Below are 24,343 nucleotides of genomic sequence, written 5' to 3' on the forward strand. Positions count from 1 at the left end.
TTTTGTTTTATTAATTCTTTCTGTGGTTTTTTTGGTTTCTATTTCATTGATTTCAGCTCTTATTTTTCTTATTTCTCTCTGTCTATTTATTTTGGGATTTGCTTGTTCTTGTTTTTCTAGGAGTTTGAGAAGTACCATTAGGTCATTGATTTGGGATCTTTCAGTCTTTTTAATATATGCACTCATGGCTATAAACTTTCCTCTCAGGACTGCCTTTGCTGTGTCCCATAGGTTCCAGTAGGTTGTGTTTTCATTTTCATTACCTTCCAGGAACATTTAATTTCTTCTTTTATATCATCGATGATCCATTGTTCATTAAGTAATAAGTTATTTAGTTTCCAGCTGTTTGCATGTTTTTTGTCTTTACTTTTGTTGTTGAGTTCTACTTTTACTGCATTGTGATCAGATAGTAGGCACAGTATAATTTCTTTTTTCTTGTATTTGCTGAGGCTTGCTTTGTGCCCTAGGATATGACCTATGTTGGAGAAGGTTCCATGGGCTGCTGAGAAGAATGTATATTGTGTAGAAGTTGGATGCAATGTTCTGTAGACATCAACTAGGTCCATTTGATCTATTATATATTTTAGATCTTGGATTTCGTTATTGATTTTTTTGTTTGGATGACCTATCTATTGCTGATAATGGGGTGTTAAAGTCTCCCACAACCACTGTGTTGGCGTTTATATATGCTTTTAGGTCTTCCAGGGTATGTTTGATGAAATTGGGTGCGTTGACATTGGGTGCATACAGATTGATGATTATTATTTCCTTTTGGTCTATTTCCCCTTTTATTAGTATGGAATGTCCTTCTTTATCTCATTTGATCAATGTAGGTTTGAAGTCTACTTTGTCAGCGATAAGTATTGCTACTCCTGCTGTTTTTGCAGGCCATTGGCTTGGTAAATCTTCTTCCAGCCTTTCATCCTAATCCTATGCTCATTTCTGTCAGTGAGATGGGTCTCCTGTAAGCAACAAATTGTTGGATCTTCCTTTTTAATCCATTTCGTCAGGCGGTGCCTTTTGATAGGTATGTGGTGATTCCTGTCATTTAGTTGTCTTAGTTGTTTGAAGGTTTGATTGTGTGTACCTAAGTTGAGGTTACTCTCTACTTTCTTGCTTTTTCTTTTCTTGTGGTTTGGTGCTGCCTGTCTTTTCATGGTTAAGTTGGGTTTCACTTTCTGTGTGCAGAATCCCTTGAAGAATCTTTTGTAGTGGTGGCTTTGTGGTCACATATTGTTTTAGTTTCTGCTTATCATGGAAGACTTTTATTGCTCCATCTATTTTGAATGATAGTTTTGCTGGGTAGAGTATCCTGAGGTTGAAGTTATTTTCATTCAGTGCCCAGAAGATCTCACCCCATGCTCTTCTTGCTTTTAATGTTTCTGTTGAGAAGTCTGCTGTGATTTTGATGGGTTTACCTTTGTATGTTACTTGTTTTTTCTCTCTTACAGCCTTCAATATTCTTTCCCTAGTTTCTGAACTTGTTGTTTTAATGATGATCTGTCGTGGAGTAGTTCTATTTTGATCTGGTCTGTTTGGTGTCCTGGAGGCCTCTTGCATCTGTATGGGAATATCTGTCTCTAGATTTGGGAAATTTTCCATTATTATTTTATTGAATATATTACACATTCCCTTCACTTGCACCTCTGGTCCTTCTTTGATGCCCATGATTCTCATGTTTGGTCTTTTGATGGAGTTGGTGAGTTCTTGCATTTTCTTTTCACAGGTCTTGAGTTGTTTAATTAATAGTTCTTTGGTTTTTCCTTTAATTACCATTTCATTCAAGTTCTGAGATTCTGTCTTCTGTTTGTTCTATTTTGCTGATTGGCCTTCCGTTTTGTTTTGCAGTTCTGTTTCGTTCTTTTTTCTGAGGTTTTCCATATCCTGGGTGGTTTCCTCTTTTATGTTGTCTATTTTTGTTCTGAGTTCATTTATCTGTTTATTAATCATGTTCTCTGTTTCACTTTGGTGTTTATACAGTGCTTCTATGGTTTCCTTTATTTCTTCTTTTGCTTTTTCAAATTCTCTATTTTTGTTGTCTTGGAATTTCTTGAGTGTCTCCTGTACATTTAGGTTGACCATATCCAGTATCATCTCTATAAAATTCTCATTGAGTACCTGTAGTATGTCTTCTTTTAAATTATTCTTGTGGGCTTCATTGGGTTATTTGGCATAGTTTATCTTCATTTTGTTGGAGTCTGGATCTGATTATCTGTTTTCTTCTTTCCCCTCTGGTTCCTGTACTAATTTTTTGCTGCGTGGAAACTGGTTTCCCTGTTTTTTCTGTCTTCCTGTCATTGTCTTTGGTGTTGTTACTGTCCCTGTACTGTGTGCAATTAAGTATTTTCTAGCTTGTAATAATAACAATGGTAATATTTAGAATGGAAGGGTGAGAGGAGATGGAAAGCAAGAAGTTAAAGAAAAGGGAAAAACAAATAAACAGCAAATAGGAGAAAACAAAACAAGGAATCAAACAAGAAAATTTCAAACGTGTAAACAGGGAGTGTTAGTGTATTATTCGACAGTAAGGTGAACAGGCATTAGAGAGACAGAGAGAGGATTGAATATTAAAAATAAAAAGAATAAACATAATAAAAATAAAAAATAAGTAAGTGAAAGAAATATATAAATAAAATAAAAGAAAATGAAAAATAGAAAATAAAAAACTTAAAAAACCTCCAAGTTCAAATGCAATGAAGTTTCAGTCTTAATAACTTTGGTGTCCATCTCAGTCTTCAGTCCTGGAGATGGTGCCTCAGATGCTGTTCTGTAGTTGTCTCATCAAAGGGGACGCATAAAGTATAACAAAACTGCACACACACACACACACACACAAACACACACACACACACAAACCCACAAAGTGTCCCAAGTTCAAATGCGATACAATTTCAGTAAGTTTTTCAGCATGCAGGTGTAGTTCAGTTGTTTTCTCTTCAAAGGTAGGGAGAGAAAAAAAAAATGTCTGGAGACAGTTCTGTGAATGGTACCTGCGACTGTGTCTAGCCTGACAACTGCTTCAGCTTGCTGTTGCTGGAGGCGTTATTTATGCAGATCTCAGGTGTGAGCTTAACACTCATCTGGCCCTGCAGGCTTTGTTTACTCAGAGTTCTCCTGTGCAGGAGCCTCTGCTAGAAGCTTTCCCCTTTCCAAGCACAGTGGGGGAGGTGACACTGCACCTGCTTTCTCAGGCCTGCGTGTTTGTGTACAGTTCATGTGGGAAGTGGGTCTTCCCTCCTCTCCTGTGGAGTTTTCCTCCCTCCACCACTCTCACAAGCTTTCCTGCTCCTGGTTGCTGGGTGCGCACCCCTGCTCCTGCCGGAGCTTCTCCTGCCTGCCTGTCTTGCTTATTTACAGTTCCAGGAAGGATTCCCTTCCCCCAATCTTTGGAGCTCAGTGTGCCCCACCCTCTTTCCCATGTGTCTTTATTGTTCTTATTGCTTATTACTCAGTTTCTCTTTTTTCCCCAGGTGGAGGTTGGTCTTACCAGGGGGCTATGCTGCTTTGGCCCAGGTTGTCTGTGGGAATACCGTGGTACCGCTAAGCTCACCTTGTCTGTTTCTTCCCAAGCCATCTGGGCATGGGCGACTGGTGGCCCCGGGGGCCCTCCTGGTTTCTCCTTTTAACATGAAGTGGAGATTCTCTGTGCCGGCTGGAGGTGTGGAGGTGTCAAAGTTTTGCCTCTTCTCGGTGGTTTTTGCCAGGTGTGTCTCCAGCATCTCTCCAAGATTTTACTATAGGAGGCATGCTTTCTGCTTCCCCCCTCTAGCCTTCATCTTCGAATCCTTGGGTTTTCATTTTTTTTGAGAAGTTTTAAGATTTCTCTTCTGACTTCACAGATGATCCATTGTTCATTCAAAAGTATGGTGTAGTACTGAGGGTTAGTTCAGTGGTAGAGTGCTTGCTGGGCATGTCCTGGTCCCTGGGTTTGAGCACCAACACTGTGCAAAACAAAATGAAACAAAGCATCACTCACCACAGTGTGTTGTTCTATCTCCATGCATTTGTATAATTTCCAAATAGTTTTCTTACTGACTTTTAGGTTTTTCTATTGTGATCACAAAAGATATATTGATTTATGGAAATTTGCCAAGACATTTTTGTCACCTAATATACTTTCTATTTTAGAGAAAGTTCCTTGAATCAATGAAGAGACTATGTAGTTCTTCTACATGTCCAATAAATCCATTGAGCCTTCAGCTTAAGTCTTATGTGGCCCTGTTTGTTTTGTCTGTGTAATCTGTCTGTCCATTGACAAAAGTAGGTTGTTGAAATGCAAGACTATTATCGTATTGAAGCTTGCTTTGAGTTTTAATAGTGTTTATTTTATAAAATTGGGCTTTCTGACATTAGGTGCGTATAGGCTTATAATTGCTCTGTCTTATTACTGAATTTATCCCTTGGTCATTATGTAGTGAACTTCTTGTTTTCTGTTACAATTTTTATCTCCAAATCTGTCAGATATAAGTATACCTAACCCTGCTTTATTTAGGTTTCCATTTGTCTGGAATATCATTTTCCATTCATTCACTTTCAGTCTGTTTGTGTCATTACTTGTGAAGGGAGCTTTTTTTTAAGGGATCATATTATTGGGTCTTGCTTTTTCATACATTCAGCTGGTCTGTATCTTTTGACAGGAGAACTTACTCTGCTGATGCTCAAGGTTATTATTGATAGGTAAGGTTTTGTTCCTGTCATTTTCTTTCTTTCTTTTTTTTCTTCTTGTTGCTTTGTATATTCTAGTCATGTCTGTTTGACTCCTATATACAGATACCAAAGTCTTACCAAGATTAGGGAAAATTTTGGCTGTTATTTCATTGAATAGGTTTTCTGTGCCCTTAACATTTCTCCCCTCACCTTAAGGTATTCCAAAAATGAAGATTTATTTTTTACTTAATGATCTCCCAAAGATCTTGAATGCATTGTTCCTCTTTCCTCCCTCCCTCCTTTCCTTTTCCTGCTTCATCTGAGTGGTTTATTTATATAGACCTGTTTTCATGTTCAGATATCATTTCTTCTGCTTGATCTAATTGGTTGTCAAAACTTTCAACTAAATTTTTATTCTACTTATTGAACTCTTCTTTTCCAAAGCTTGTTTGTTTTAAAGTTCTCTGTCTCTGCTGAATTTCTTTTATTATCCTGCATTGTCTTCCTAATTTCATTTAACCATGTATCTCTACTCTGTTCAATCTCATTGAACTTTCTTATAATCCTAGTAAATTCTTTATCAAGCATTTCATCCATTTTGATATTTTTTTAATCTTTTGCAAGAGAATTGTGTTCTTTTTGAGGTATCATATTACCATTTTTTCATATTTCTTTTGTTCTTATGTTGAGATTTTCACAAGTGGTGAATCAGACATCTCAATCACTTTTGTAGGACAGCCTTCTTAGTGACTTTTTCCTAAAGATTTATCTTGTGGGGGTGGGGTGTAGATTTGTTATGCAATGTTGCTTTGATTCTAGCTGGACATCATAGTGTAGACCTGAAGTTTCTTCAGTTGGAATTAATGAGTTTGGGCATGGTGTATAATGTGTCAAAGTTGGAAAGATCCATAGTCTCTGCTGTCTATATAAATGTGGGGGACATTATAGCAGTTCTAGTGCATACTCAGGAGCAGGGAAATGTCTAGAACCATGAAGTTGCTTAAGATCCCCTCAGCATGCCCCTGTGGTGGGGCACCAGTGGTAACCATGGTGTTTGCTACACTCTTAGATGCCTAAGAGTGGCATAAATAGTGTGCTTGTCAAGAACTATATGGTGCCTTCAATCCTGGTCCTGGTATGAGTTCACAGGTGGCTGGGCATGCCCTTGGTTTCAAAGGGCAAGCTCCCTGATGCCTGGATTGTTGGGGCCAGTACTCCCTATTTCCTACCTTGTTGCAGTGCCCAAACCCTATGGTAAGTTTGGGTCAAAGACATTCTGCTTGGTTAAGTTGGGTTCATCAAGCTGTTACCGCTGGAGACAGTATAGTGTGATGTCTGTGCTATCCCAGAGATGGGAACATGCAGGTTTTGTGACTCCCCTCCTCCCTCCAGAGCAGTTCAAATTTAGATAATAGATACTGTGGAGAGCAGAGTATGAGAAGTCTATGAGAATTTGACATAAGCACAGTTATGTTAAATAATCTTCAGGCTAAGTTGGCACAGCCCCCAGCTGCAGAAAGGAATGAGCACAGCTATGCCCAATAATCTGCAGGCTGGGATGGGCACAGCCCTCAGCTGCAGAAGGGGGTGAGGGCAAAATGCAGCACAGCTGCTTTTCCTAAGATGTTTACATTAAGAGAGTAGCAATCACAGGTTCCTCCTGTTCCCAATAACTATGTCACACCCCTTCCCAAGAACTGTTGCTCTACTTCCTTGTTTGCCACTGTATGTAATAAACTCACTGGAGGTGGATGAGGTTGTTGTGTGTCTCCATCAGAATGCCCAAACCACCTGACTCAAGCTTTCTGCATGTTTGTCTACTGACTTTCATCCTTTCTTAATCTCCAATTGCTCCAGTTAGGTTTCTAGGATGAGCTTGCACTGGCCATGAAAATATCCCTTTTCAATATGGTGCCTGGCTACATCACCCCGGGGGAATCCACTGGGAGATTATGTGAGATCCTTTTCCAATACAGTAGTACTCTGCAGATTTCAGGTTACTTATCCATGTGGGCTGGAGGCCTCTGAGGATTGTGAAACTTTCTAATTAGCTAAGGTTGCTGACATCTTAATAAAGTGTGTTGTGAGTTCCCTTTTAACCTTACTCCTGCAAAAGGGAGATTCTTTCTTCCCCAGCAGGTGAGCCAGAGTGGCAGATGCCTAGGTATTTTGTTTCTCTTACAATGCTGTTATCACAGGTCTCTGAATCTTATAAGATTCCAGCCTTTCTCTAATTTCCAGAGTTCCATGGTCATTCTCCTCAAAACACAACTACATATCTGATACTTTATTCATTTTTGTGGGAGAAGAGGTGAGTTCTTAATACCTTTATTTAGACTTCTTGACCTTTCTTATTATAGTTTGATTAGCATTTCCCTTGTGACTAATGATGTTGGTTTTAAATCCCATGAGGACTGTAGACTTCTTTCATAGGTACACTACTAGTGTACTGCTATGATGAAAATTGCTGTTTTTTCCCCACTTACTTTTCCCTGGCTACATGGAGTTATCCCACCACCACCCTTATCAATGAGGTGAGTTGAAGTTGCAGTGGGATTTCTTCCTCTCTGTGCTGTTTAGGGTTTCTATCACTACCTTGATTTCCAGAGTTCTTGCTCCATCACTCTCCTTGAAATGCAGATTTCCTTTGTTCTCCTCACTCTTCTCTGAAGTAGATAGAGAGAGGGAACTTTATTTCAGCCATCTTTGGTTCTCTCATTATTAAATGCTTTGTGAATTACAATATTCTCAACTTATGATGGGTTTATGAGGATGTAGCTCCATTATGTTGAAAAGCATCTGCACCATAAATTGGTAGTTGAAGAACAATAGGCTCTCACAAGCTAGGATTTCAACATATGAATTTGGGAGACACAAGCATTTAGACCCTAGAACTCCTTAAGAATCTAGCAAACACTTGACTTACCCTTCTGCATCTCTTTAGTCTAGCCCCATTTGGGCACTTGAAGTCCCACTTCCTAAGCAACTTTTTAGTACTAAACTAACAAGAACAATTGATCTACCTATTTTTAACCTGGTCACCTATTACTTATCTTTAGTTCTCAGTTTAAGTGTCTTCCAGAGTCTTGCCACTCAAGTCCACTTGTAGTTCCTGGACTACCATTCCAAACCTTCTTGACTACAGTTTAACACAGTTCCCAAGTAACTTGAATGAACAATGAAGGAACCTGTCCTGACCTCTCAGACCAGATCATTTACAACTTTCTTCTCCAATAGACTGTAAGGGGACAGAGACATATTTGTTTTTCTTTTCCTTTTTTTTTTTTTTTTGAGACAGGGCCTTGCTGTTAGATAGCCCAGGCTGTCCTGGAATTTGTGATCCTCCTAACCCTGTCTTCAGAGGTCTGGGATTATAGGATTGAATCACCATGCCCAGCATTGTCTGTCTTTTTTTCTTAATGCTCTGAGCCATGAGCAAAGTGCCTGCAAAGTATAAAGCCTTAATAAATATTTTTATGGGTGAATGAATGAATCAACTAAAAAATGTATTATATAAGGTAAAAATACATTGGCTGTGGTATATACAGTTGATGACCCATCCTACAGCTCCATGACTCACCTAAATTCACCTAAAATTATGGTTGACACATTTCAGGACAGTCTCAGCTTCCCTCCTCAAGTCCTTGTATTTCTTCTTTTCTGTCTGAGAGCTTTCTACTTGTGGTTTTCACATTTCAGTGGATATCAGGATCCCTTAGAAGGCTTCTTACAATGCAGAGTTCTAGGTTCCACCCTCAATTTTGATTCAGTAGGTCTGAGATGGGACCTAAAATTTTGTGTTTACCCTGGGTGTGATACTTCTGTTGGTAGTGGCCTGGGAATCACAGTTTTAGAACCACTATTCCAGTGTAGTATCTCAGCTTCTCAAAGAAATAACTTGGGAGGGTGAAGGAATTAATGCCTCAGGGTATTCTCAACCAATGGGGTATTGTAGTCAATGGAAAAGTGCATGTGGTTCCTGGACTTCCCATGGGATGATTCTGAAGTGTGTCCCACACTGTTTCCCAGAGGGCTGCCAGTGGTATTGAACTCTAGCCCCTTGCTGATATTACATTTATTGGCTCCTTTGTTTTCTCATCTCTGTTCCCTCATTTGTGTTTCATATAATTTCCTCACACATAAGTTATCTTCACCCAAAATCCTCATTTCAGGCTCTATTTGAGGGAAACCTAAATTAAATCCATGTCTTATATCACAAGCTTTCTAGGTCCTTGACTAATCACTGATTTTTCCCTGTTATATTCCCTCTATACTTGAAAGGAGCTCATAGAAGTAAATCCATTTAATTGAGACAAAGGAAAGCAAATGTGATGTGTGCTCACAACACTGCTTACTTTGCTTTTATGGCATTCATCAAATTTAACTACTTGCATAATTGTGTTCATTGTCATTTTCTTTTCCATTGCACTTTGAAGCTGGGTCTTTCTAGTTCACTGTATTTTCTTTTGTGCCTAAAATCCTACTTGCTAAATAATATGTACTCATTGAACATTTTAGAATAAATGACCTAGTGAATCAGTTTTTATGTATCAGTTAATAGTACTTCATGATTATAAAGCTATTTACAAAGCACTTTGCTGTGAATTTCCATTTTATTTTTCAAAACCATGAGAAACAGAATAGATATTTTTATTAATATTTTCCATAATTCATCAATACATTTCTTCATGTATTTACTGTCTATTATGTACCAAGCTTTTATAAGTGGCTGGGACACAGAGCTTGCATAAGATAGTGCTTCTCAAACTTCAATCTGGATTCAGATCAGCTTGGAGTCTTTTCTTTTAAATTAGGATGTATTCAATGTACAGTGTGGATTCATTATGGAATTCCAAATAGGGTTATATTGTACATTGGTTAGATCACTCCCACAATTTCTCCCCCTTGACCCCTTTCCCACCCTACTTAAAGCAATCACAGGAGGTTTCTTTGTTCTATTTCATAGAAGTCTATGAAGTCCATTCACCTATACCATCACCTTAATCTCCTTTATTCACCCTCCCCCTTCCACTAGTACCCACCCCCACACACTGTACCTATTTTACAGTTCTCTCTTTTGATATTAATATTTAAGTTGATGTTCTAAGTGGTTTCTCAATGTATCCCCCCTGTGAGTCTACTTTGGTCTGTTCAATCCCTTCCATTGCTGTCCCTTTTACCACTCACCCCCCATTTTTCAATAGCTTTTAATACATATCCTTATACCCTATACCTATTCAGATGTTATATTTTACAATATTGTTGATGCTCTATTATTCTCTTTTCCTTTCCCTCCTCTCTCGAGTCCTATAGAGTAGTTTCACTATTACAAACATGTTCTACATATGAGTTTGTGTGTGATCATGTTTGTTTTTGTATATATACCTATTTTTTGGATCTGTCTTCCATGTCTGAGAGAACATATGTGATCTTTGTGTTTCTGAGCCTGACTTACTTCACTTGACATGATAATCCTCCAATTGCATTCATTTACTTTCCAACCACATGTCATTATTCTTTATGGTCAAGTAAAACAACATTGTGTATATATGTACCACAATTTCTTGATCCATTCATCAGTTATAGGGCATTGTATGGGTTGTTTCCATATCTTGGCTATTGTGAATAGTGGTACATTGAACATCAGTGTAAAAGTGTCTCTATTGTATCCTGACTTATGTTGCTTTGGGCATATGCCCAGCAGCAGTATCACTGGATCATATGGCAGTTCTATCTTTAGCTTTTTGAGGAATCTCCATACTGCTTTACTTAATGGTTGTATTAATTTGTATTCCCACCACTGGTGTATAAGTGTTCCTGTTCTACAGTATCCTTGCCAGCATTTGTTATTGTCCTTGATTATGGCTATTTTAACTGGGGTGAGATGAAATCTTAGCATAGGTTTGATTTGCATCTCTTTTATAGCCAGGGAAGTTGGACATTTCTTCATGTATTTACTGGCCATTTGTACCTCTTCCTTTGAAGAGAATTTGAGAATTCCCTATTTAATCCATGTGCCCATTTCTTCATTGGGATATTGATTCTTTGGGGGCTGAGTTTCTTGAGTTCCCTGTAGATTCTGGATATTAGTCCCTTATTGGATGAGTAGCTGGCAAAATTTTCACCCATTTTGTGGGCTGTGTCTTGAGTCTGGTGATGGTTTCCTTTGCTGTGTAGAAGCTCTTTAGCTTGATGCAGTCCCATTTATTCATTCTTTCTCTTAGATATTGAGCCTTTTGAATACAGCTTAGGAAGTCATTCCCTGTGCCTATCTATTCCAGTGTGTTTCCTACTACCTCCAGTAGTTGTTTCAGTTTCAGGCCTTATATTAAGATCATTGATCCACTTTAAGTTGATTTTGGTACAGGGTGAGAGATAGGAATCTAGTTTTAGTCTTCCATATGTGGATATCCAGTTTTCCCATCAAAATTTGTTGAAGAGACTGTCTTTTCTCCATCCTGTGTTTTGGGCTTCTTTGTGGAAGATAGGTGGCTGTAGTTGTGTGGGTTTATGTCTGAGTATTCTATTCTAATACATTGATCTTCCTGTCTGATTTGTGCCAATACCATGCTGTTTTTGTTATGGCTCTGTAGTATAGTTTGAAGCTTAGTGTCTTGTTAACTTTAGATTCTAATTCTGTATGTTTCAGATGGAATCTGAGATTCTATGCATTTAACAAGTCCTCAGGTAGTACTTATGCTGCTGATCTGGAGACTATACCTTGAGAAGGACATAGGCTAGTGGTTCCCAGCTTTCAGTACACATTGGAATTCCTTAGATGCTTTAAGAATACTGATACTAAAGTCCCCCATGACCACAGACTGAGTCAGGATCTTTAAAATCTTCCAGGCAATTCTAATGTCTGTTCAAATGGCTCAGGATGTGGTTACACTACCACAATGTGCACCAGTATCCCCTGAGGACTTCCTAAAACACGTATTTATAGGTCCAACCTCAGAGTGTCTGATTAAGTCTGAAGTGGGACCTGAGAACTTGCATTTCTAAGAAGTTCCCAGGTGATGCTGATGCTGTCATTCTGGTGAAACACACACTGAGAGTTACTACTCTAGAAACAAAGATAGACATGTGAATAGATGATTTGCCATAAAATGTGGAAGTTCAATGATAGAACCATGTACAGTTCTTAGCAAGAAGGAGGCTTAGCAAGTACAGGAGGCTATAAGAATGCAGGTGGATGGACAGAAACCAGAAATCTCAACTTGCCTGCGCACTAATCTGATGTTGGGGCTGAAGTCAAGGAATGTCAAATCAATTAGCAAATTAACAGTGGTACCAAATAAACATGGGAAAATGTTATGGAGGTAGGGTGAGGATGCAGACAAAGGAAGCAGTAAAGATTTGGGTATATTGGGGCTACCTAAAAGGAAATTAGATGTACAACCCTTAGAGGGGTCCAAGAAGATGGTAATTTAAATAATGAGTGTAGCATGATTACGCATAGAGGATATTCAGAGTGAAAAAGAGACAATCATATTCTAAGACCTATTGTTGCATTAAAAATACCCCCAAACTTTGAGGTTTACAGGAACAGTGATCATTTATTTGGTTACAAGTCCACTCTTTGGGCAGAGTTCAGTATGGGTAGCTTAACCCTACACCATATACTTTCAGATGGGTAAGCTGAATAAAGGAAGAGGCTCCACTTCCAAGATGGATTTTAGGAGATTTTCAGAGGTACAGCTCACTTATATGGCTGGTAACTGGTGCTGGCTGACAGCTAGCATTCCAGCTGGGCCTGCGGATCAGGGACTTCTTCACTGGAGCTTTCTAGAGACAACAGGGCTTGCTCCCAGGAAGGTAGCTGAATCATAAGAATGAGCATCCCAAGAAAACCATGAGAAAACTGTACCAGATTTTATGACTTACCTTCATGTTGCTGTCCCATGAAGGGTCTTGTGTTGAAGGCTTGGTTGCCAATGCAATGTTTGAAGTTAAGGCTTATGGGAGATGATTAATTATAAGGCTCTGACTTAATTATTAACTTAATGATTAACTCATTGATGGTTTCAAAATTTGATATTACTGGGAGATGGTGGAAAATAGGCAGGACCTATTTGGAATAAGTAAATCACTGGGGGTGTGCCTTTGAAAGATAGATCTTGACTCCAACCCCACTCTTTTTTTTCTCTCTCTCTCTCTCTGATTCTGACTGACCATCTCTGGTTAGCCATGCCAGTATGATGTTCTGCCTCACAACAGACCCCAGACTGTGAGCCAAAATAAATCTTTCCTCCCTTAAGTTGTTTTCTCAGGTATTTTGTCACGGTTAAGAAAACTGACTAAAAAAGCTTAGAAGTCACAGTATCACTTCCTTTACATTCACAAATACAGCCTCTATTTTGGAAGAGGTGTACTGGGGTTAGAACTCAGGGCCTGTGCTTGCTAAGCAGGAACTCTACCACTTGAGCCACTCATTCCATAAGTCCAGTCCATTTTAAGGGGTGGGAATATAGGCTCCCCCTCTCAGTGGGAGAAGTATGAAAGTCACACTATGAGAACAGCATTTAGGTGGGAGATCATCTTTAGAGAATACATGTGCCCCATGCTTTAGGGAAAAGAATTAGCCCAGGTATCCTGACTTCAGTCCTACTGCTCTTTCCTCTATGCTCAGGCTACTCAAACTATACAAAGGGGCAGCAAGTGCAGCAGCTGATGGAGCTTGTTAGAAGTACAGAATCCCAGCCCAGCCTTGCATCTGTATTCTAATACAATGCCCAGGTGAGGCATCTACACAGAGGATTTGAGAAAATAGTTCTCCAGGCCATGCTGACTCCTCTGGCTGCTGATGCTCAGGGCTTCATGCCAGTTCTCAATTGCTGTGTGACATCCCCTCGAGCCTCCTCTCCAGGTCCACTCCACACAGTGTGTCAAAACTATGTTCCAGAGCGACACCTCAGAGACAGGTGCAAGCGTTTATGAAGTGTTGTGTACACACTTCTTCTCACATTCTAATCACTGGCAGGGTTTTTCAGGAAGAGCAGTTTTCTAGGATATTCCAAATATCCTCTGACAACAGGCTAGTCCCAGTGGACTGGCAGAAAAGCACTGTTGAGATTTGCTCTGTTCATTACCTTCCTTCCTCAACTTCAGGGAAAATAGTACAGAACCTACTGGAAGCATCTTTTGAATTCCCATTAACTGGAAGGGCCAGGACATGGACCCTTAGGCCATCTGCCCCTGGCCACAGATTAAAAATAGTTTATGCTATCATTTGCAGAGATCTGTACAGCAAGAGAAGTGAAACCTTAAGAACAAATAAAAACCCACAGCCCTTCTGGGTGCTAATACAGGAAGGCTAATGATCAGTCACGGGCACTCATGACCTAAGAATGGATGGCTCCCAAAATTGTGAATCCCAATTTCTGGGTTCATCCACCCATCAGAAAATTTTTGAACTCTAATTTTGTGCTAGGCAGTAGGGATGCAGTGGCAAGGAGGCCACCTCCTTGCAAGGGCTAGAGCTAGGTATTAAAGAAAGTCACATGTCAGGATTATAAAACCAGGTTGGTGGGATTCAGCCTCACTAGCCAATTTTCAAGCTTGAGATTTTTAGACTCATAGTTGGCCCCTGGCTCTGCAGCTGTGCAGCTGTGTAATTTGGGCCTGGCAGAGATTGGGGTTTAAGTGTCATGGCTTCTGAAATGACAGCCAGTGCCAGCTAGCCCTTCCCAGACTTTGCTGATTAAAGAAGGAGAGGCCAGCACCTGCTTAGGGGACAGTTCCCTCTTTGGCAAGAAGCCAGGGCATTTGCTGTTCCTATTGACAGTTCACATTCCTGCATTACTTTATACTGTTCAAAGTTCTTATACAGGCAAAAGACCTCCTAAATCTCTGAATATCTCTGAATATTAAGGACAGGTTTATGGACAAAGGAAGTGGTGCGCCAAGACTCAGCCCCAGCTTTTGCAGGACCATAGCATCATTTATGCCTGTTTCTCCCACTTTAATGTGCTAGTCACATTGGGACCTAGTTTAAAAAGCAGTCTGAGTCAGGAGGGTTTTGAGCTGGCATTATTCAGCATTTCTAACAAGCATTCACAGGATATTGATGCAAGGGTCTAGAGAAGGGACCACCAGCTTTTGTAAATCGGTTACTGCTTATAGCCACACCTAATATTTGTGGCTGCAGAGTTGAGTAGTTGAAACAGAGACAGTATAACCACAAGTTGCAAAATATTTACTTGTATTTTTCCAGAAAAGTTTTTCAGATTGACCCCTGATCTGCTGTTGGTAAAGGCTGTGATTCAAATTGCCTGGGTGCAGTCTGGGTATTGAGATGTTCAAAGGCTCTTATGCAGTCCCTAAGGGCTGCAGGCCCGGATGGGTTAACTGGAGCACCATTTGGTGCCCTACCTTCCCCCTCTTCTTGTCTCCTCCCAGTTCAGCCATGTGACTTTCATTTTTAGATTTGGAATTTGCAGCTGATTCCTGCAGCTGCTTTGGGAACAGATTTTTAAGGAGAAAGTTAGAATGTGCAGCTGAATACTGGGGCTCCCCCCTCACCCCCTCAGCACATTTATATGCAAATAGACAGGAACCTTGTTTTTGCAACCACTAAAATTGAATCAGAATCCAGAGATCTTTTTATGTTGCTTAACCTTGCATGATTTTCCCCATTGATTTTTTTTTTTTTGGGGGACACATTTCTACCTGTCTTCTGTTTTCCTCTTGCATCCTCTGGTACATGGTCAGACTTTTGCTGCCTCCTTGTTAATCAGAGCAGATTAAGCTTCATTTTCTTAGAACTATATTGCTGGGTGAGGTTGGTATTTACTATTTGTCAGTTTCCACAGGGAAGGGAGCATCCTATTGTGTAGGAATAGATAAAATTGTTTGAAAAAGGAGCACCTCAGAAGCTAACAGTGATATACAGTTTTCTGAGGCTGGGGGCGGGATTTTAAGCTATCTGATCTTTTTCCCGTTGTCTTTCCTAGGGTTGTTTGCCTTCATGAAGGAGATCCAAATTCTTCTGGAGAATTTAGAATCCTTTAGTCAGCTTTTAAAATGTACCTACAGCCAGGCCTGGTCCCCAAGATGTTGATATATTGGACTGGGGTATGACCTGGGCAATGATTTTTTTCCCACATTTTATTTAGAAATAATTTAGACTTTCAAAACAGATGATAAGCATACATGAGATGCAAAGCATAAAATTACTTTGTATCTTTTATGTGGCTTTCCCAAATGTTCATACTTTATATAACAATATCATGATCAAAATCAGGAAATTGATATCTATTCTATAGGACTTAAATTTTACCAGTTGTCTCACTAATATTCTTTTCCTGGATCCACATTGCATTCAATTGTTGTCTTTTCAGGCTTGTGTAGTATGAGACAATTTATTAATCTCTGTCTTTAATGACCTTGAAACTTTGGAGGAATATTGGCCAGCTATTTTGTATCTTAGTTTGGTTTAGGGTAGGATTCCCTAGATGATTCTAATGTACAGCTAGAATTGACAATTGTGATTCAAGGTAACTGGGGACAAAAGCTTTATACTTAGTAAATTACCTCTTTAGGTCATGGGAAAACTGAAGGAGGGATTCCAGAAGTGAAAAGGGTCAGTAGAACCTGGATCCGTCTCTGGTTTGTTCTCTCCCCAGGTCTTTATCCTGGATTTCCATTCTTTATTATTTTTCTCTTTTTTTATATCTCTATACCCAGGTTGTCCTATACAAGGTTTCCCATGATGAAATCTGGTCTTGCTTCAAACAATGATAGTTCTCAGAGACTGGGCATGACTCAGCCTCTCGGCCTTTGCACTTGCTGTTACCTCTGTGAGATCTTCTTTCAGATGGCCACATGGACAATGCCCTCCTATCTTTCAGGTCTTTACTTCTTGACCTTGCCTATCTTTTCCCCACAGTCTTCACATCACCCTCTACTGGTGCATGTGAAGGAAATTTTTTCCTGCTTTGTTATCCCTGTGTTTGTAGAAACTAGAGTAGTGAATGACACAGTGCAGGCACTAAATGTGTTCGTTAAAGAAATGGAAAAATAGTTAAGAGATTTAAACAATTTAATAATTGATTGAGAGGAGATTCAGTGAGCAAAACTACTTCAAATTATCTCTCTGTTACTTGCCCAGTCTCTCATTATGTAGATTGGCGCTTCCTTTCTGGCATCTTCCATTTTTCTAGTTCATCTGTTCCTTTTGCACAGGGAAAGATGGCCCTTGAGATGAGCCAGCCAATAAGTCCTGCTCCCTTCAGCAGGAGTAGAGTGTGAGCAGAGAGTCAAACACGCATACTTTCTCTTTTATACTTGTCACAGTTAAAAACTGTAAAGAAAGTTTGGGTATCTGATGTGACCCTGGTACATCTTTCTTTGGTGGCTTCACAAAGTTAAATTCCTCTGCTTGTTTCTAAGAGGAAAAGAAAAAGGATCCTTTTTCTCATGCACAAAAAATGTAACCAGCATTATTTTCATTGTGCCTGGCAACAAGTTCATACAAGTGTGTATAAAATTTAACTTTTTAAAAATCCTAAGTAAGTGGTAAAAGGAATTATTACTATTTTACAGATGTGACAACTGAGACTGAAAAGGTTGTCAGGCAGAAAGCCACAGGCTGAGACTTAAACCCATGTTTTTTGATGCTCCAACCAGTGCCATTAATATTATCTGATATTTGGATACCTGCCTATGAATCTAACAGAAATAGGAGGAAGCCAGAACCTGGCAGGCAATGCCAGCTTTTCATTGCTTTGGAGACTAGAAGATCATAGATTTTCTGACTTAAGAAACTGAGACTTAGCTACATGGCTTAAACATTCTCAAGGTCTGTTTATCCTTCCTTACCTTCATGGGAATACACCTGCCAATCATTCCACTGTAGCACAACAGTTCTCAAAGTGTGGTCCCCCGGGCAGCAGGAACAACTGCATCATCTGGAAGTTGTTAGAAGTGCAAAATCCTGGCTTCTCATCCATGGCTTCCTAGATGAGAACTCTAGGTCAAGGTCCAGGATCTGATACTTCAAAGCCTTCAAAAGATTCTAATGCCAGCCAAGTTTGAGAGCCTCTAATGCAGTGGTTAGGATAGTAATCTTTAGGTGTTCTTTTCTGGAAGTGTGTCCTTGGGCAAGTTACTTACCTCTTGATGCTTTAGTTGCTAATCTGTAAAGTTAGAGTAATAATACCTACTTCATTGTTGTCAAGATTGTATTAATATATGTAAAGTTATTTGAACAGTGAGGAATGCTATTTAACATTAGGTATTTATACATTCTCTGTCCAAATTTTTAATGTTTTTCTGATCACCAAAACAAAAATAAACCAAAAAATACTTTTTTTACCTCTTACTGGAATCTTTAGAGAGAACTTGGTATCCCTGAGGATGATGGTGCCTCAGTATTTGCCAGACTAGGCTGCTAATGAGTCTAGGCTGAGTTGTGTAATGGCAACACCTGGCATCAGGTGAAATGGAACCAAAGACATTTCAGTTTGCCTCAGGAATATAGCTCAGACCTACACTGTGACAGCAGGAAGCATTTAATAACCAAATGTTGTATTCCCATGTCTTGGGCTCTGCAGATAAGAGGCCTGTGGACCAGCTCTGTTGAGCCCTTCAGCAGTTGTTTGCAAAGTAGATAGTTGCTGCAAAAGGATGATCACTCAAGACACATTGACATTTACCTAGCTTTTGCCTCCTGACTCACTAGGCAGAAGCAAATGACCCAGGCAGGAGACTGATGGGAGTGGAGGCTGAGGCAGTTAGGAAAAGGCTTTAGAGCAGAATATTTGGAAACTGATTGTTATTCAAACCACAGCCCAGCTTTGTCTAGAGTCCAGAGATGAACAGGAATGTTGTTCTTCTCTGGAACATTGCAGGAAGCTGCATTTATAACAGATGTCCTCTTCCCTTAGTGACCGAACTAAGCAGGGTCCCCCTAAACTGACAGTCTCTGTTTTTTGAATGTTCAGAGTGAGAGAATTGGAAAAAAGGGACAGCAATAGTTGGAAAATTGCTAAAGCTGTTTTAAGGTTTATCTGGGACAAACAACACCCAAAGACAGTTGAAAATGAAGAAGAGTGGAGGCATTGAATTTGCCTTACTAGATATCCTCACATATGTCTAAACTATAGAAATTAAATCAGTTACACTAGGAAAAAAAAACAATGTGAGAGGTAGCCATGAATATAGATCCTTGTATGTATGTAAAAGAAGTAAGTGTTGAAGTAAACTCAGGGAAAGGAATCTGGATGTATCATTTAATAACTGTTCTTGGGGCTATTTTGAAAGCTACTCAAATTGCTACTCACTAAGCACCAACTACTGAAATTCAAGATGCATTAAAAATGTAGATGGAAAAATGGAATCTCTTACACAAACATGAATGAAGCAAATAAAAGGAATAGGAAAAAACTAGGTGAATATTTGGAATGTTTCCCTATTTCTGGACAGAGAAAGATGTGAAACACAAAAGCTATGTAATTTAGGACTTAGAAAAATAAATACTTACTTCCCCTATAGGAAGATTTCTAGTTTTCTTAATAATAAGTCAGTTCTAGGAATAGAGGCCAGGCAAAAGCTTATTCTATCACATCTTCAAGCTTCTATCAAAAATAAGACAGAGCAACACTCAGATGTTTTCCACCCCACTCTTAAGTCCTCTGTCCAATGTAGAATTGTTTTGATTTTACCTAAGATATTCAGGTGATACTCCTCCCTAGGTTTCTGAGGTTTACCTAGCTTTGGGGAATATAAACAGAGGGCTAGACCACAGTACACCATTCTCGAAAGAGGGCAGAAACAGTGCTGGGCAATCATTAAACACATTTCATTTTCTGAAGTTGAGTGGGGTCAGTAGTCGGAGTTGTGGCCAATGAAATGTGAGAAGCAGTGATGTGCTCCAGTGTCTGACTCAATCTCTTTTCTTTTTGCTTCATGGTGACCTTAGGGTCACATGCTGAAGGTGAAAACAGCATAGGATGGAAGCCTAGAGGAAAGCTACTAAACTTCTAAGAGGCTGTGATACAAGGAAAAGTCAACCTTAATGGTGTTAAGCTATAGAAATGTCACCTTTTGAGGGTAGCCTGGCCAATCCTAACTAACAGCTACCTATTATTTTCCTACTTTCAGAGAAAAAGATAAAACTCAGTAACATCAAAATAGGGCTCTTGGTTTGTTTGAGGTAGTATTAATGAACATTCCTTCTCCCTTTCCTGTTTTTTGAATTAAATATGCAGTAGGCATAATTTCTGAACTAAAAGGAACCTCTCACAATTATTTGGAGACATTCCATTATTCTGATATTTGTCTTCTGGGCAAAGAACAGAGCCTCCTGTTAACTTGCATAATAGCCAGAGTTTAATTTATTACTTGTCTGCATTTTCCCCCCAAAAAGAAAAGAAAATCCAGTTAGGCAGTCACCATTCTCATTAAAAGGAATTTTCTAGTGGTTTCCCAGAACGATAAACTGGATAATTCCTTCATTCACTCATCAAATATTTAGTGAACAGCTTGTATATGCCAGACACTACTCTGGTACTTGGGAAAACAAAGTCCTTGCCCATCTTCCCTCATGGAGCAGGAAATGCTTTTCAATAATTTTTTGTAGTGAATTAGTAAATTACATAAATGCTATGAAAATGAGAAAAAATATGAGGGTCAGATCTGGGGATTGTTTGAAGCATTTGAAAGGCAAACCTCATTGAGAAACCTTTGAACAAACTTCCAGAAGGTGAGAAAAGTAGACATATATATAACCAGAGGAAGAGAATTCTAGAAGGGCTAGTACAAAGCTTTAAGAAGAGAAAAGTGGCTGATATACTTGAGGAGGCTGGGGTGGCTGTAATAGGGAATCCTGTTGGGGGAGATTCTAAGAAGATGAGTTTGCCGAGCTACAGGGAAGGGGAGCCCAGTAACATCTGTTGGAGCCCTTAGGACACTGCAAGAATTTTGTTCTTCGAGAGAATTGGAGAGCCACTCAGTTACAATGGCCAGAAAGTTATCTCAAACTTGTCTCAAAAGGGAATTTTTTTGGCTCATATAACTCAGAGAAAAAGCTGCCAAATTTTCCAAGTTTACACATTCCTTGTGACTTGTGAATTTGTCTTTCTTAGCAACCACTTACTAAGTATTAGAAAAAGCACCAATTATTCCAGTTAGGGTCACATGGATTTTCTAAAACACTCATCATTATTAGGGAAGTAAAGTCCTGTGATTGATCTCTTCTGGCAGGATTGTAGGAGTAAAAGGCCAGCAGTAGAAAATAAAACACAAGGAATTTTCTACGAGTCTGAAGGACTGGTCTCATTAGAAGCAGCAGCAGCAGGAATGAATACTCAGCAGGCAAAGACAATAAACATCTACTACAAAAGAAATGAAAGCTAGCACAGAGGGAAATAGAGATTTGATTGCATAGATACATAAAAAGTCTGTGTGTCAGAAAATATCAATCAAAATTATGAAGCAAAACACAAGTAGAAAATCATATGCAGGAAACATGAGAAAAGATAGTACTCTAAATATATAAAGAGCTCTTACATTTCAATAGAAAATCAAAATCCCAATTCACAAATGACCAAAGAACATGAAGGATTGATTCCCAATCAGAAAATATAGATTGCTTCCCAATCAGAAAATATAAATTGCTGACTAAAATCTGTCTACTTTCATTAGTAAATGAAAAAATTACAATTAAAATAAACTGTTCATGATCCCTGGAAATATTCTAAATGTACATCCTGATGAAAACAAATTTTGTGACTGAAAGGATTGTTTATAGTTTTATACAAAATAGAGAAAATCTTCAAGTAACCTGTCATAGGACAGAAATGTTCTATGATAAAATGTTTTAAAATGTCTAAGAAAAATACTTTATTGACAAGAAAGTGCACATGATACAGCCAACTAGAAATGCAGTGTTCACAAATGGTATACCATGATCAGTTATGAAGATATGAAAACAAATGAAAGATGTGACCTGGAATCACAGGTTTTTGATGTTCGTACATATTTTTATGCATCAGATAGATGGATAGAAAGAAAGATAGTCTGGGTGGTATCTTGACATCTCTTCTCTTCTGCGAATTTATTTACTGTGGGATTTCTGCTTTGTTGCATTAATTTTGGTACAGTTTATTTTTAAACATCTCCAATTTGATTTGTTATTAAATAGTTATGTGTAAATTTTAATCTTCTACTTACAATTTGTTGCTAGTCTTTTAAAATTATGCATGACAGATGCTGGAGATTTGTGTATTTTAACAGGCTTTCAAACAACCAAGAGATTTTAACATTTTACTGTTATAAAAAATTTCTCAGTTTCATAAAAGCTCTCATTTTTCTATTGCTAAAACTATTAACTTGAATGCTTTTTAAAAGTATTTCTCTTCAAAAATTTAATTGTACATTACAACATTTTTGCATTAAGAGAATTTAAATCTTAATTTTCCTGTAACTCTACCTTTGTCTCTTTAGTTTCAATATTTATATTTATCAGTTAATTATTAGTTTTATTGCATAGTGATTAGAAAATAAGGCTTTTAAGTGCTAAGACATAGCTTCAGTGGGAAGTTTAAACTTTAAATGTTGAGTGACTGAATCTTTATTCCAAAATGAATTGAGAGGGGATTCTGCAATCCCCTCTAATCAGTTGTCAGGGTGGAAAAGATAATTATTTTGTACATCTGAGTTGTGATATATTTTTATCCCTGCCTTATAAACAAAAACAATTACAAATTGTATGTGTTGTGAAATATAAAATATGGGGTTAGATACACAAACATAAGTTGGGAAGGAGGATCTAGTTTGAAATAAGGTAGTTAGGGATAGCATCTCTAAGATCTCAAGGATGAACAACCACCTGCACCGTAAGGTTAGAAAGAGTTTTCAAGTTCAGGGCTGGAGGCTAGAAAAAACTTGGGCTCCTCTAGGAAAGGACAGAAGGTCAGTATACTGGCAGTAAAGCCAAGTCTAGAGTCATAGAAGCTGGGGTCAGATAGGCAGATCATATAGATTCTTAGGCTTTTTAATACCAAGTGTCAATAGTTTTCAGGTACATGTCTTAAAAACTCGAATCCCCAATAGTCTAAATTATAGCAAAAACAATTTTATCTTTATGGGTCCTTAATTTGGGGAGAAAGTTTAAATCAACTTCAGTAGAATAAGATTTCAAAGGACCATTTGCTCTTAGGCAAAGTTTTGAGCTGGAGAAAAGGCTATTTGCCGATAGTACTAAATGGCAGAGCCTAATGGTAATAATGTACAAGTGCTTTTGCATACAGTAAAGTCTAATATCTTGACACTTTATTCATGTTTGAATTTGAGTTCAGATATGTATTAGTATGTCCATCATCCAAACCCGAAATAGAAGTAATTTATTTCTCAAAGTTCTCGGTCAGAGTCTTGGCAAGAACTCAAGTGTGTATCACTATGCTTTTTAGCCCTGACAACCACCAGTTAAGTTAAGCAATGCTTAATGGCAACCTTTGGTCAATGTAAGCGAAAAAGACAGAAATGTTGGGAGAGAAACAGAGTGATAGGGAGAGAGATGAAAACCTGTTATCTACCAGAACTAGAATGATGTCTATCTTCACTGTCACCCTGAAGCATTGTGCTTTGCTTGCCCATTGCAGAATGAAGTTGTCCTGCCTCTATTAAATATTGGAAAAATGCTCCTTTGTGCATCAGTTTAGAAAATCCTATTCTCAAACTGGATCTGTCTTTGTTTGATAAAAGGCATGACTTGATTACTTACTAGAACAATATCCCTGGTAAAACTTATTCTGTAGGAGAAAAAGGGAATTAAATTTGACAGACTGTATGTATTTCCATTTTCAAGAGAACATTAAGTTTTTTCATGGTGAATTTTGGTGACCCATTACTATCGTGCTTTTAACAAATGTGTAATTTTATCATTCTTTCAACAGAATGGACTGAGGAGGAGCATGGTCACCATGATCATAGGATCAACACTGAGACCAGCCCATTGAAGTGCTCAATGGTGAACAACAAAGGATAGATCAATGTTCATGGAACCATTGGTTTTCTCTCAACAACTTATGTATTTCAGAAGCTGTTTTTAAAGCACTTATCTAGAAGTTAAAGAAAACTTAGGATGTATGGCTATATAAATGACTTAAAGTTTGAAAAACCTGGTCAAAACTTAAGGAAGAATATTAGTAAGCTAAAGTTGACTTACAGGAGTAAATTTAGGTATAAATCTTTATAACCAAATAGCATTAAATGAATAGTATGAGTTATTAATTGCTTATGGCTGAAGAACAAGTGTCATGAAACAGATAATTCCACATTATCCTCTCAAACAAATTTTATTTGCACTCTGCTCTAACAAATATAGTTTGAAGGCAACAGTTGTTTAAGTGTCTTAGTGTAGGGCACAGATGAAAAGAAACAGATTTAGAAGCAGTCCAGCATTTGAAGGCTGGTTTAACAGAAGAGGCACATATTATCCTAGGTAGCAGTTTATACCAGACAACATTTTTTTTCCTTGCAAGCAACAGACTACATTTATTTGCGTTAAGTAAAAACATACCTTGACCAAGAAAATTACTTTTTTCTGATTTTCCTTTATATCACAAATGTTAGGGTAAGGCAAATCCTTAATGAATCATATGACAAAAACCCTCTTCCCCAAGAAAATATATTGAACATATTCTGCTAACTTCGTTATTTTTCAAAGCACAGCCGACATGCACCACATACA

General features: G+C 38.4%; 1 long non-coding RNA gene across 1 annotated transcript in view; it reads left to right on the top strand.

The window, feature by feature from the left end:
• Positions 1-23,701, top strand: part of LOC141423360 (uncharacterized) — a 45,223-nt gene extending 21,522 nt beyond the window's left edge. The window contains exon 3 of the long non-coding RNA XR_012448165.1: positions 23,547-23,701. This is a non-coding gene — a long non-coding RNA (uncharacterized lncRNA). The remainder of the gene's footprint in view (positions 1-23,546) is intronic.
• Positions 23,702-24,343: the final 642 nt, after the last annotated feature.

This window comes from Castor canadensis, chromosome 5, assembly GCF_047511655.1.
Source record: "Castor canadensis chromosome 5, mCasCan1.hap1v2, whole genome shotgun sequence".
NCBI classification, from domain to species: Eukaryota; Metazoa; Chordata; class Mammalia; order Rodentia; family Castoridae; genus Castor; species Castor canadensis.